The sequence below is a fragment of the Castor canadensis genome, chromosome 9, assembly GCF_047511655.1.
Source record: "Castor canadensis chromosome 9, mCasCan1.hap1v2, whole genome shotgun sequence".
In the NCBI taxonomy this organism is placed as follows: domain Eukaryota; kingdom Metazoa; phylum Chordata; class Mammalia; order Rodentia; family Castoridae; genus Castor; species Castor canadensis.
The window spans coordinates 91256584-91269610 of NC_133394.1; the positions used below are offsets into that span (position 1 = coordinate 91256584).

At 42.2% G+C, this 13027-nt stretch overlaps 1 non-coding gene across 1 annotated transcript; it reads right to left on the reverse strand.

Moving 5' to 3' along the window:
* Positions 1–499: 499 nt before the first annotated feature.
* On the reverse strand, positions 500–604 carry LOC141411143 (U6 spliceosomal RNA). The gene has a single exon (XR_012435984.1). It is a non-coding gene; the product is annotated as a U6 spliceosomal RNA (small nuclear RNA).
* Positions 605–13027: the final 12423 nt, after the last annotated feature.

The window sequence follows — 13027 nt, forward strand, 5'->3', positions numbered from 1 at the left end:
CAAAAAATAAGCTCATTGTTACATGTTGAAGTATTGCATGTTGGGATAGAGATGAAATTCTTTTGAATGAGGCTGGAACACAGACATGTGGCTATGCTTGTCTCACATGGGTCTTAACACTGTTCTAGAGAGCCCACAGAAACTCTGCACAGAGCACGTGCAATAGAACGTGACCCAGAAGCTTGTGAAGAACTGAGAGCCGTTTGGGGCAAGAATGTTTTATAGCACTAAAGTGATTGCTAGAATTGTGCATTTATACCATATCTCACTTCCCATCTGAGATTCCTAGACACCAGACCTGAAGAAAACCTTGGATCCCTTAGGATGGTTATTGTATATTAGCTGGTCATGCCTGATTTAGTTTTCACCTTCACAATCTCACCAGCAGTAGCTCAGACCAAGAGTCAGGCTGAGCTTTCCCAGGCTTCGCCTTTCCAATCCTGAAGTCTGGCATTAGCAGCCTTTACGGTAGAGAAGTGAGACCATGTTTTTTTTTTTTTTTAATATGGAACCCTTCACGAATTTGCATGTCATCCTTGCGCAGGGGCCACGCCAATCTTCTCTATCGTTCCAATTTTAGTATATGTGCTGCCAAAGAAAGCACCCATGTTTTTTTTTTTTCCCCCCTCACTGTCTACAGGACCAACTACTAAAAAGCCACTTCATATTCCTTACTCCATAGTTCGTAGAATATTCAAAAGCCTCTTCTGTTACGTAGTTAGGATTGTACCCAGATTAGATGCCAAGATTTAGACAAGAGTGCTGTAAGTAGTTTAAGGTAGTTCTGGCCATTTTGACTTGTGTCAAAACTAATGGAAAGGTGGAGGCAGGAGGATCACAAGTTTGAGGCTAGCCCAGGGACCGTCTCAAGATTTTAAGAAGCTAGAACTTAAGTTTGCACTATTAAGAAAAGCTCAACTCGATAGTTCTAATTCCTAACCAGCATTCCCTCAGCCTTTTCTGTGGTCAGTCATGTGTTACCAGCGATAAAGTTTGAGCCACGGCCCAGCCCTTCTGTTCCTTCGGGTTAGATTGCAAGCTCCTAAACGGCAAGGCTTGCCAGCTCATGCTCAGCATAAGGGTGTCAGCAATAGTTCTTTCTACATCCATCAGACCTGTTTCAAGAACATTACAGGGGAATATTGTGCTATCAGTCAGTCCCATGCTCCAGTTTCCAGCCTCTCAAATGTGGCTGGATGTTCAGTTTTTTTTTTTAACTCAGGGCCTCACACTTACCAGGGAGGTACACTGCCACAAGCCACTCCACCAGCTCTCAGTTGTTGTTCCAGCGTTTCTCCTTCCCCAGTCTCCCATCCTGGATAACCTCTGTCCCCCAGAGCTCTACCTACAGTTTTTTGAAGGATTCCCTGGAGCAAATGCCAGCTGTTTGAGTTAAACAGAAGTCAGATGCCAGAAAGAATGATTTATAAGCAGACAGATTTTGTGGACCAGGAAATCAGAAGTCACGAATGCCCAAGGCACTACTCACTTTTGATAGTGAAAACAAGAGGGGCTTAAAACCAGAGTATTGTTGATCCTGCTGCTCTTTAAGCTTAGCTTCAGGAACGTTAAGCCTAACTATAATATGTCCTACACGTGGGCAGCGTGAGAATTGAGAAGCAACGTGACCACAGCTGCAAGCTTGCAGGAATTTCCCTCTTTAGGAACCAATTCTTAGAAAGGATAGACAAGGTTTCCCCTGGTACTGGGGTTTGAACTCAAGGCATACAACTTGAGCCTCTCCACCACCCCTTTTTTATGAAGGGCTTTTTTGAGATGTAGATGTCAAGAACGATTTGCCCAGACCGGCGTGGAACTGTGATTCTCCTGATCTCTGCCTCCTGAGTAGCTAGGATTACAGTCATGAGCCACCGGCACCTGGTCCACAAGCATCTCTCAATAAGTGTAGACTTCCAAGCCTACTTCTGGTCCTCGGGTAGACTCTGGGCTCCTTGGGACAGTGGGCCAGGGAGTGTTCTGTGCATCTCCCGACCTCACTTACACCTTACTTTATTACCAAGATCCAGTGAAAAAGATCAAAAGCCACTGGCTTCAGCTACATCATGCAACTTGTTCTCTGTAGGTGGATGGAAAGGAATCTTGTTAACCAGGTGCAGTTACTTTTAGCAAATCCCTCCAAAGAGAAGTGATAGGTTCTGACAGCAGACTTTAGGTCAGCTGGTTCTCATTCTCTTACCTTCGGCCATGTCCCCCTTTCCACTGTTTAGTGGTCATTTTAAATGCTTACTACAGGAGGATAAAGAATGATCTTCGACTAAGTAGAGTTTTAAACTTTGTAGGGAAAGTCATACATGGCTACAGCCAGGGTTCTGAGGAAGTAGTCCCCGCCTCTGGCACTGAGCAGTTCTAGACACTGGACCCTAAGCAGAAACCCAAAAAATGAATTGAATGCTCCTGGCACAGGGACTTCAATGAGTACCACACTAGGAATATTAGGATTTGAGCTATTAAGCTGGGTCACAGGCAAACTTGAAGATGCTCAGGCTAGACCAAGTCCAACAGCAAGAAAGCAGACAAAATGCACACTAGGCCAAAACTCAAGTGCATGCAGATGAAGCTGCCTCTATCATGGTCAGATCTCTGGTGAAGGAAAGGAATCCTGTACCACTCCCTAGCTTGTTCTAGGAGGTCGACTTGAGAAGCTTCATGCTCTTCAACTTCTCCCCATTTTTAAGTTGTGGTTTTAGCTAGGAACTCCTCATTCCTAAGCTATATTATTTGGTGTCTAGAGCCATGTGGTACTTCAAAAGCCTGTGCAGTACAGCTTCATATCACACTGTCTCAAGACTGGCCTGCAGTAGAGCCCTTTGTGGATGAATTGGATTAGTAGAAAGCAGCCATTTCACCCTGAATTAGGTGGGAAAGGTAAGCTACTTCACCATGTTTTCAGTTGAGGGACCGTATTTTTGCCCCATCATGTACTGGCCTATTGGAAGATTAAGTTGTGTATGAGTTATCCCTCCTATTGTCCTTGGTGTCTGCAGAGGTTAGAGTTTACAGAAATCGGGGGCTGATGACAAAGTTATTATATACTAAATACCTGAGAATCCACACTAAGTCTGACCAAGTTCTTGGTTGGCAGAATTAAGTTATCAATATACACTATCTGAAATTCTTAAGAGTTTGCTGTCAATAAGGAGGATATGAAGCACAGATGAGAATGCTACAGGTTAATTACAAGTGATTTTCAGTGAGATATGGGGACACATGGCTGTTCCTGAACTGCATTCTGCAGCAGCCTCCCCTGGTCAAAATCCCCAGTTCTCATCGTAACCATTAGCGACCAGAGTCCCTTAGAGGCATTAGAGCTTCAAGATCCCAGATCTCATGTGTCAAGACATTGTGTCAAGAGGATTGCCAGCAAGAGCGCCCCATCTCTGGAGTAGAGTATCCACTTGAAGGCAAGAAGTTTGTTCTCCCTGAGCCCTTCTTTAAAGGCATCACCGGAGGGATGAGAGGAGTAAATGCTGCATATCCCTGTCCTTGTGGGGTTTTGTTCCTCCCAGTAGTGGGCCTTCAACTCAGTGCCTTACCCTTGGTAGGCACTCTACCTCTTTAGCCACACCTCAAAGCCCACACTTTTTAAGAGCTGGTGTTTCACTATGTAGCCCAGACTGGCGAGAACTTTTGATTCTCCTGCCTCTGCCTCCCATGTGGCTGAGATTATAGATGTGCACCACTACATCCAGCAGACAGGTGTTTTTTAACAAAGGATTCCAACTGAAGTATAGAAGTCAAACCATTCCTGAAGACAAACATTTCAGAGCTTTCTCAACATAGAACCTCTAAGCTCACATCTTTTAAAGATAAGCCTTTAGCTAAAAGAGTGGTTTTTGCAAGATTATCTTGGAGAACAGAAGCTGGAAAAAATGCACAGCAGGTAATTGCTCAGGAAGACTAGCATAAGAACCCACTTTGAAATAGAGCTGTTGGTATTTATAATCCCTAACTACTTTCAGAACCCCAGTAGCCAGGAAGTTCCTTTCTAGGAAGTCCTGCCTGATAGAATGAGTTCAGGAGGTTTCTGCAACCTTAGGTATTTTGCATTTATACACAGAAATGGTTCCTTTTCTTTCCAGTTCCTACGAGTGGTTGCTTAGGTTCCTTCTCCCTTTTTTGGGGGTGACAGGCAATACTTGGATTTCAACTCAAGGCTTTAAAATTGGTAACCAAACACATAAGTCACACCTCCTGCCTTCATGGTTTTTTTTTAGTTTTTTTTATTCATATGTGCATAAAATGTTTGGGTCATTTCTCCACTCGCCCTCCACCCCCTCCATAGCTGGCAGAAACTATTTTGCCCTTATCTCTAGTTTTGTTGAGGAGAGAATATAAGCAATAATAGGAGGGACAAAGGGTTTTTGCTAGTTGAGATAAGGACAGCTGTACAGAGTTGACTCGCATTGATTTCCTGTGCATATGTGTTACCTTCTTGCCCTCATGTTTCTAAATGAGAAGTTTTCAGTATGTAGCCAGGCAGGCCTTAGCACTATTGACTTTTCTGCTAAGAGATGGAATTACATGCATGCACCACCATGCCAGGCTTACTGACTATTTTCCTTCAGGTTTTCTTAGAGTAGGTAAGTAGGTGTCAGAGGGATTTTAAAAACTTGAATTAGCCTCACAGGGACTGTCGCTTAAACTGATTTGCTACATAGTTCCCATTAGGTCACCACGATCTGGAATGGACATGTTCCTTACCTATGTTCTTATCAAGCCGTTAACTAAGACACCACTTCGTTCCCTTAGGGGATGAAAAGGTCTCTTCCAATAACAAGAAGTTGTGCTTATGCTGCTTCAGGTAACCCCATCTCTAAACAGACAAGGCTTCCCTACTATCCCAGCCACACACGAGACAATGACAATCCCGGGAAGCCATTTTGCATCACACTAAACCAGCACAAGATTTCTCCAGCATATTCTGAGACTCACATTCAACTTGGGCAGAGGAGGAGAAAGCAAAAAACAGGGTAGAAAGGAAAAATACAAGATTCAAGGACTCATTTGAAAGCCGTTTTCACGAGCAGGGAGGAGAGCAATGTTTGGCTTGGTGTTTTGCCTGTGAAATAAGTTTCCATGAAACTAAAAATGCTTTCAGGTGAGTCTGGCAAGGACCAACCCATCTTCACCTCCAGCTGCAGACTATCAGGGTGGGTTTTTATAAGATTTAAAGACGGCGGCTATGTGATGCTTGAAGCTCATATTAGAACATTCTTTACTATGAAAAAGGACAGCCTGCCCTCAATGTGGTCTAGTTCAAAAGCCTATGGTATTCAATGAAGGGCAGGAGGGGCACTGAGTGGGTACCATGAGGATGGGGAAGTGAGTTTGTGCATGGTGGATGTGTTTTAATCCATATAGGAGAGTAGAATGAAACCTGTTGAAGTTATTCAAAGTGGGGGAAGGAGGGAAGAGAATGATGGGGGGTAAAGATTTTAAACACATGAAACAATAAGTGTATCCCCCATGTAACTGTCATATGCTAATAGTCATTTTAAGAAGCCTATGGTGCTCATCTAAGCAGTTCTTGTCTTAAGCCTGTGAAGCGGTGGAGAGGAGTAGCTAAGTTTTTGGTGGTGGGGTTTACACTCAGAACACTTGCCTAGCAAGCAATAGGCCCTATCACATGAGCCATGTCTTCTACCCAAGCAGCTAGCTTTCAGCCACTCATCCCATTCCTCTAGACAGTTTTTGCTAGGATGTGAACTCTGGGCCTCCCATTTGCTAGGCAGATGCTCTGCCATTTGACCCACAACCACAAAGTCTTATTTTAGTCAGTGTTAATATAGTGTCCCGAGTTTTGCTGCAGGTGGCTCAGACCCCACTCTTCCTGCCCAGCTGGGATCATAGGTGTTCTTTTAGACCAAGCTTTTGAGGATTTCAACAGAAGCTTCACAGTCAAGTCTTTCCTGATGATAGATTACAGAGATTGTTTTCAACATAGAACCTCTATCTAAACTGGTTTCATTTAGAAGGAAAAGTTAGCTATGGTGGGTTTTGCTCAAGTCTGTTAGAGGTCAAACAGAAGGTAGGGAGAAAAAAACGCCAAGCAGGTAATTTCTCAGAAGACTTCACCATAAGAAGTCCTAGTGTGAAACAGACTTACTAGCTTTTATAAACCACCAATCCTTTCAAAAGCCTAGTAAGTAGGGAAGTTTCTTTCTAGGAAGTCAGACCAGGTAGAATGATTTCAGGATGTTACCATGTAGTCAGGTATTTTCCATCATTTAAACAGCCACTGGCTCCCTTTGGCATTCCCAGATGAGGTTTCTTAGGTTCCCTTCCATCTTCATCACTCACCCTTTTTCCCCCATACTGGGGCTTCAAGTCAGGGCCTAACCCTTGGTAGGCAAGTACTCTTCTACTTGAGGCACACCTCCAAGTCCTCACTTTTTCTTCACCCCACTTTGTTTTTTTTTTTGGCTTTTTCACTTCTGAAATACTGACATAGCTAGCCAAAGTTTCCCAAGAGATATTCCAAGAGTTTGGCTCTTTCCATCCTCTCATCTTCCTACCTCCCCCTTGAAGTTTTTAATACATAAAACATCTAAAAACCGCTGGACTACTTTCACACACACTGAATCACACCAAGCACTCAGTCTCAAAAGCAGCCAACAAAACTTCCCTGTGGCCTCTTGTTTTATACACAAAGTCCCGCCTTCTTCTTGGATGTGGACCAATGAGAACACATAAGAACTACTTCAGCTCTGCAAATGGTCCCTGACTGCCAACAGGTGAAATCCATCCTCCAAATGCGTGAGGCTTTCTCTTCAGGTTTACTGATTTAAAGAGGCATTGCCCCCTGTCCCCACTTTTTTCCTACATTGTAAAAGGTGCTGAGTTGTTAAAGATGTATTTTAAAGGAATCATTTAGTCACCCTCAAAAAGTGGCTGAGTCAAGTTTCCCTGTAGCACTCAGTATGGAAAATGTTTAGTGTGCCCTAAAGAATTTCAGCAGAAATATGAGTAACTCTTTGGTCAGACACTGGTATGTTATTTAAAGTCCTTGGCATCACACAACACTCACCTGTGTGTGTCATTTATTTGTTCTTCCACTCGATGTAATATTGAGGCTCATGACAAAACTGGTATCAAGGATGGAACCTACTGAGGCTTGGAGTTCTGTCTGCTTCTTAAACTCCATGCTAGGGAGTATGAAAATCCTCAGCAGGCACATGGTTCTGGAAAGTTGATTCCACTTGTGCATTTGGGGGTGCAAAGTATTGTTTTATATTAAGACAATAATCCAACCCAATACTAATAAATAATTTAGTAAATGGAGAGGAGAGATAATTTCGAGTAATGTATGTACACACACACCCTCCTCCAGGATCTGGAGTTTAATACCCCTCCCCTACAATATAAACATGTTTTAATGTTCCCTTCCCGCAAAAGAAAAGTAGAAAAAAGGAAAAGCAGTAGCTTCATAGTGAAGAAACCTGGCAAACACTACACTGTTAACTCCAGGCTAATGTCAGTGTTAAGGCATGTAGTTATGGACTCCCTGAGGTGACCAGGAGAGTTTCACCCTTGTCACATGCTTCCTCAAAAAATATCACTCCAATCCAATCATGAGGAAACATTAGATATAATCAAAGTGAGGGCCATAGTACAAAATCCTAACCAGTACTCTTCAAAATAGGAAAGACAGAAAATACCACATGCCAGGACAGATTGAGGAGACATGATGACTTAATGCAATGCAGTACCCAGTAGTGGGATCCTGAAACAGGAAAGCATTTTAGTGCAGAAATGGGGAAAGTCCAAATAAGGCTAGGCTCAGTTCTTAGTAACGTGCAAATGTAGATCTCTAAGTTTTGACAAATGACCACATGTAAGATGTGAACAGTATGTGAAGGGAATAAGGAACTCTCTTTACTGTCCCTGCAACTTTTCTCTAAAATTCTTCCTAGATGAAATGCTTATTTAAAGAAAAAATAAGAAAAAGAAATACAATGTAAAATTTGCATGAAGTCTTAAAACATGAACCTTCAATAAACACAAAAAAGAAAAAAAAAATCCATGAACCTTCAAAGAAATCATAAGCTTATAGCAAAGTGCTTTAAAATCAGCTTCCTCCAGTTTTCCCAGAGGCACATTTCCATTATTAGATGATACAATTTAGAGCAAAAGTTTGAAAAGCTGACTAATCCCACAGCTGCTTGGAGCACAGATGCAAGGGGGAAGAGTAGAGGCTGAGAGGACAGCTGGAATTGAGCTGGCCACCAGTCTAAGGCAATAAGTCAATAGGTACCAAATCAACCTGGTTTGTTTCTATGGTTGCTATCCAAACTTTCTGGAACTTTTTCAACCACTTATTTTCATCTTGACTTTTCACATATCTGAAGTCACGAAAAAGGGGATACTCATCTGGGGAAGCCAGGTGGCATTCACAAGATTGTCAGAATGCATGAGAAGAATGTGCTTAAATATAACATACTAACAAAAATGTAAAATCCTACTATAGGAGACAGACTAAGTAGTGATTAGAACATGGGTGTTTGAGGTAGTCAGAAACACCTGGGTTCTTTTCCCAATTCTCTTCCCTATTTACTATGTGAGCTCACATTACCTAATCTCTCTAAGCTTCATTTTCCTCATCTCTGAAATGGGCTTACTCATAAGATCATTGTGAGCACTGATCAGTGTCATGTTTGAAAACATCTAGAACAATTCCTGGTGAGAAAGTGAGTTCAGAGGGATGTATTGGGCTAGCAGAGCACATAATAACTTGCCATGTTAGTATTTTTTTTTTCAGTGAGAGGTCTCCGATATCCCCAGAGACAAAAGACAAAATGTTCTTTCTGCCACAAAAACCATGTTTAGGGACAGAGGCGCAGAGGGATGTGGGGAAGGCACTCCAATTTTTATTTCAGCTTCCTTATTTTACTGCTATTACTTTTGAGCCAAGGCAAACTGCTTCAGAATCCTCATCTCTTCATCTTTTTTCTTTTCTGTCTCTCATTTCCCCCACCCAAAACCCAAGTCAGTAGGGGAAGGAATAAGGAGAGGAAATAAGTTCTGTGCAAATACCTGGCCTGGTTCATTTGCCTAACTCAGTCTGAAGTGGACTAACTGCAATTGGTTATTCACCACATTCTGAAGGCTGCCTGGATCCTGGGCCTGGCAGCATAGAAGAGTTAGGCAGCTGAAAACAGGTGGCCCCTGTGAACTCTGTGTTGGTGTTCTGCCCATTGGAGGCTTGGATCTGGTACTGTCTAATTCACTATTTGGATGAGGTTAATGTGTTACATATGCAGATGCATAATAGCATCTATTCACTCTTACAATGTTAGTGGATATTGAACTCTAGAATATACCATCCTAATTTAGAATACATACAGAGCCAGAGGTTTCCAATTCCCTGCCAAGGCTGTATTTCTGTATCCCCTGTTGCAAGTTCTGTAGTATCCATGCTGGGCTCATGGGCCTTCCCTGCTCAGCCTCCACTCGGCTGCTGTCCTAGCTAGGGATGCAGTTCTCACCTATTCCTTTGCTCTGCCCTCCAATTTGTTTCCATGACTTCTGGTTCCTACCGTTTAGAGCATTATCCATACTGCATCCTTTCCCTGGCTCCCAGCATATTCAAGATAAAGACAAAATTCCTGTCATAGCAATAAATATGCCATTTTCTGCCTGACCCATTGAAATGCCATCTCAGCTCTGTTCCCTTTAGTTGATCCTTCTGGCACTATTCCACTGCTACTCCTCTTACCCATTCATCTTCCTCTCTTCTTTGCTCCTCCCCATCCAGGGGTCAAAGCAAGTTTTATATTCTTCAGAAAACATTTCTCTTAAAACCACACTAAGATTCCATCTCACCCCAGTCATTATAGCCATCATTAGCAACACCACTAACAACAGATGTTGGCAAGGATTCGGGGAAAAAGGAGCCCTCTTACACTGCTGATGGGAATGTAAACTAGTACAACTACTCTGGAAACAAATTTGGAGGCTCCTACAGAAAGCATTTCTCACTCAGCCTCATCTTTTCCCATTTGGATTCTATGAAAAAAAAAAAAAACATAACCTGGGTGGCTTATAAACAATAGACCTCTATTAATCACACTTCTGGAGGCTGTGAAGCCCCAAATCAAGTTGCCATCAGATTTGTTGTCTGGAGAGGGACTGCCTCTGGTTCACAGATGGCACCTTCTTCTGTGTCCTCACAGGGTGAATGGGCACAGTAAAGAATCTGGGGTCTCCTTTACAAGTCACTAATGCCGTTCATAAGGGCCCTGCCCCCACACCTAATCATTTCGCAAAGGCCCCGCCTCCAAATACCATCAACTTGGAGGGGAGAATTTCATCATATGAAAGGGGAGACACTATGTTAAGACCATAGCTAGCCCCCAAGGAGAGTTAAGAATCTGTCTTGCATCCTTTCAGAACAAAAACGCTAACACACTCTTATCATACCTCCCATGTCACCATCTATTTACTTATCTGTTCCTTTGCCAGCATTGGACTTAAAGAAAATAGAATGCCTTACTCATGTTTGTGTCTGCAGTCCACAATAGTTCATGTGCAGAAATGGTTACTAAGTCGTAGTTTTTAGAGAAAATACCAAATTAGGTCTGGGATAAATTAATGTCATTTTATCTAGTAGTAAATGGTACCCTTAAATTGTGTAATTGAGGAGAGTTTAATAAAGGAAGCATTTATACAGGTAATGAAGCATCTCTAGATCCAGCTACAGCACTTGCTGTGACTACCATTAGGCCTTCAGGTACAGAAATAGTAACTCCCAGAACCCATGGAAAGCCACTGCAGGAAACAACCAACAGCAGACGGGGCCTTCAGTAATGGATGTATCCAACCTGTAGTGATGTGGCAAGATCAAAACTGAACTCTCTCTCTTCCCATCTCCCTGTTTCCCATCACTACCACTCCCTGGGCAAACCAACCAGAAGCCAGAGGACATAGCATTGGTGTCATAATCAGTATGGGTCAACTCCCTGGGCACAGGGTAGCAAGGGCTTGGCAAGCAGATCTGGAGAAGCAAATGAAAAATGTACCATACCGTTTCTCCCCCTAGAAAACATTCACTGACTGCAATTTACAGGGTAAGAAGTTCAAGATATGACCAGAGGAAAACAGTATCTTAGCAGGTAGTAAGAGCCTTTAGCCCTCTGGTTGTGATAAAGAAAAAGTCATAGGCTAGCACCCAGGTTTCTTGCAGAAAATACATTTCTTAGGGTAAGTACATTTCTTAGGATCATAAAGAAGGAACAGGGAGGATAAAAGGGTTGGGTGCATTCTTGGAGTGGGTTTAAGAGTAGGAGGAAGATAATGGCTGAGGACCAAGAAGAAAGACTTGGAAGAAAATTCCAGTCTAATGGGGAATTTTCAAGTGAAGCTCTGGCCATTCCATATGATGAGATATCTTCCTATGATTATAGGAACCACAGTAAGAATGAAAAAAAGGAATCTTCTCAGTGTGATGCCTTTCTTATAGAAACTAAAGGGTTGAGTTTCCATTAAGATTGGTTATGGGGCTACCAATGGGAAGAAACCAAGAAGAAAGATATGTTTCTTAGTTAATCAGCAAAGCAACTGGGGTTCAGAGAGGTAAAGTGGCTAACCAAAGGGCCATGCTAGAAGGGACAGAGCAAGACTCAAAACCTGATCTGACTCTAACTTTGGGCATTTTCATCTGTCAATCTGTCTCCTTTCAATATATCTCTAACACAGAAGCAGTAAGATAAGCGTGGGCATGGACTTATGCCTTTCTGGATATAGAAAGTAAAGCTCTGTAATTCTTCTAGTTTATAGATGCATATTAATACAAAGGCTAGGAGTTAGGGATTACATACTGTGTGCACCAGGCTTTATGTTGATCATCTTTTCTAATCAAAGAAACCCAAAAAAGCTTCTATCACTATCCCATTTTATAGATGAGAAAACAGATTATAAAGATGAAGCAATTTTCCCACAGTTGCAAAGTTAGAATTCAAATTTAGGCAGTCTATGTTTCTAGATAATCTCAATAGCTATCCTGAATACAGTTTTCATTTTAAGCATTTAAGAAAGGAGGTTTTATACTTTCTAATGAAGACCTACAGTTTGACATGATTTTTGAGGCTGTATTGCTTCAATTCTAAATCACTATGGCTCTGCCATCATTATAAGTCTCCTTGGTTTTCAGTCCTGATCCCTGCCATCTTGTGTACTGCAATATCTGCTGTACTGTGCTTCTCACATTTTTCTCTTTGAAATGAGACTAGTGGCACCTTTGGAGTCCCACAGAGCCTCCTCAGGAATGCCATATGTTAGCAGATGTCCCCTGCCATGATCTCAGCAACCTGTCATCCCACACTTGATCCTCTCTGAAGGCCAGAGCCAAGCTCAGGAGCTCAGAAGGGAGGAAAGTTTCTTTTAATAAGGAAAAGGAGGAGGAAGCATCAGTGTTCTTTGTTGTTCATGTTCCTCAAAGTAGTTTCTCAGGCACTTAGACTTTGGCAGTACTTAATCCCATTGTTAGGGCATCAGATAGGAGTGCTGTCCTGACTTACCTGCAATGTTCTTGATGACCACTATGGTCTAAAATGCTGGTTTGACCCACATTGATCAAACAAGATAAAGAAGGGCATTCCATACTAATAAAAGGGGAAATAGACCAGAAGGAAATAACAATTAACAACCTATATGCACCCAATGTAAACACACCCAATTTCATCAAACATACCCTGAAGGATCTAAAAGCGTATATTAACTCCAACACAGTGATCGTGGGAGACGTTAACACCCCATTATCTTCAATAGATAGGTCATCCAAACAAAAAAATCAATAAAGAAATCCTAGATCTAAAATATCCATAGATCAAATGGACCTAGTTGATGTCTACAGAACATTTCATCCACTTCTACACAATATACATTCTTCTCAGTGGCCCACAGAACCTTCTCCAAAATAGATCATATCCTAGGGCACAAAGCAAGCCTCAGCAAATTTAAGTAAATAGAAATTATACCATGCATTCTATCTGATCAAATGCAATAAAAC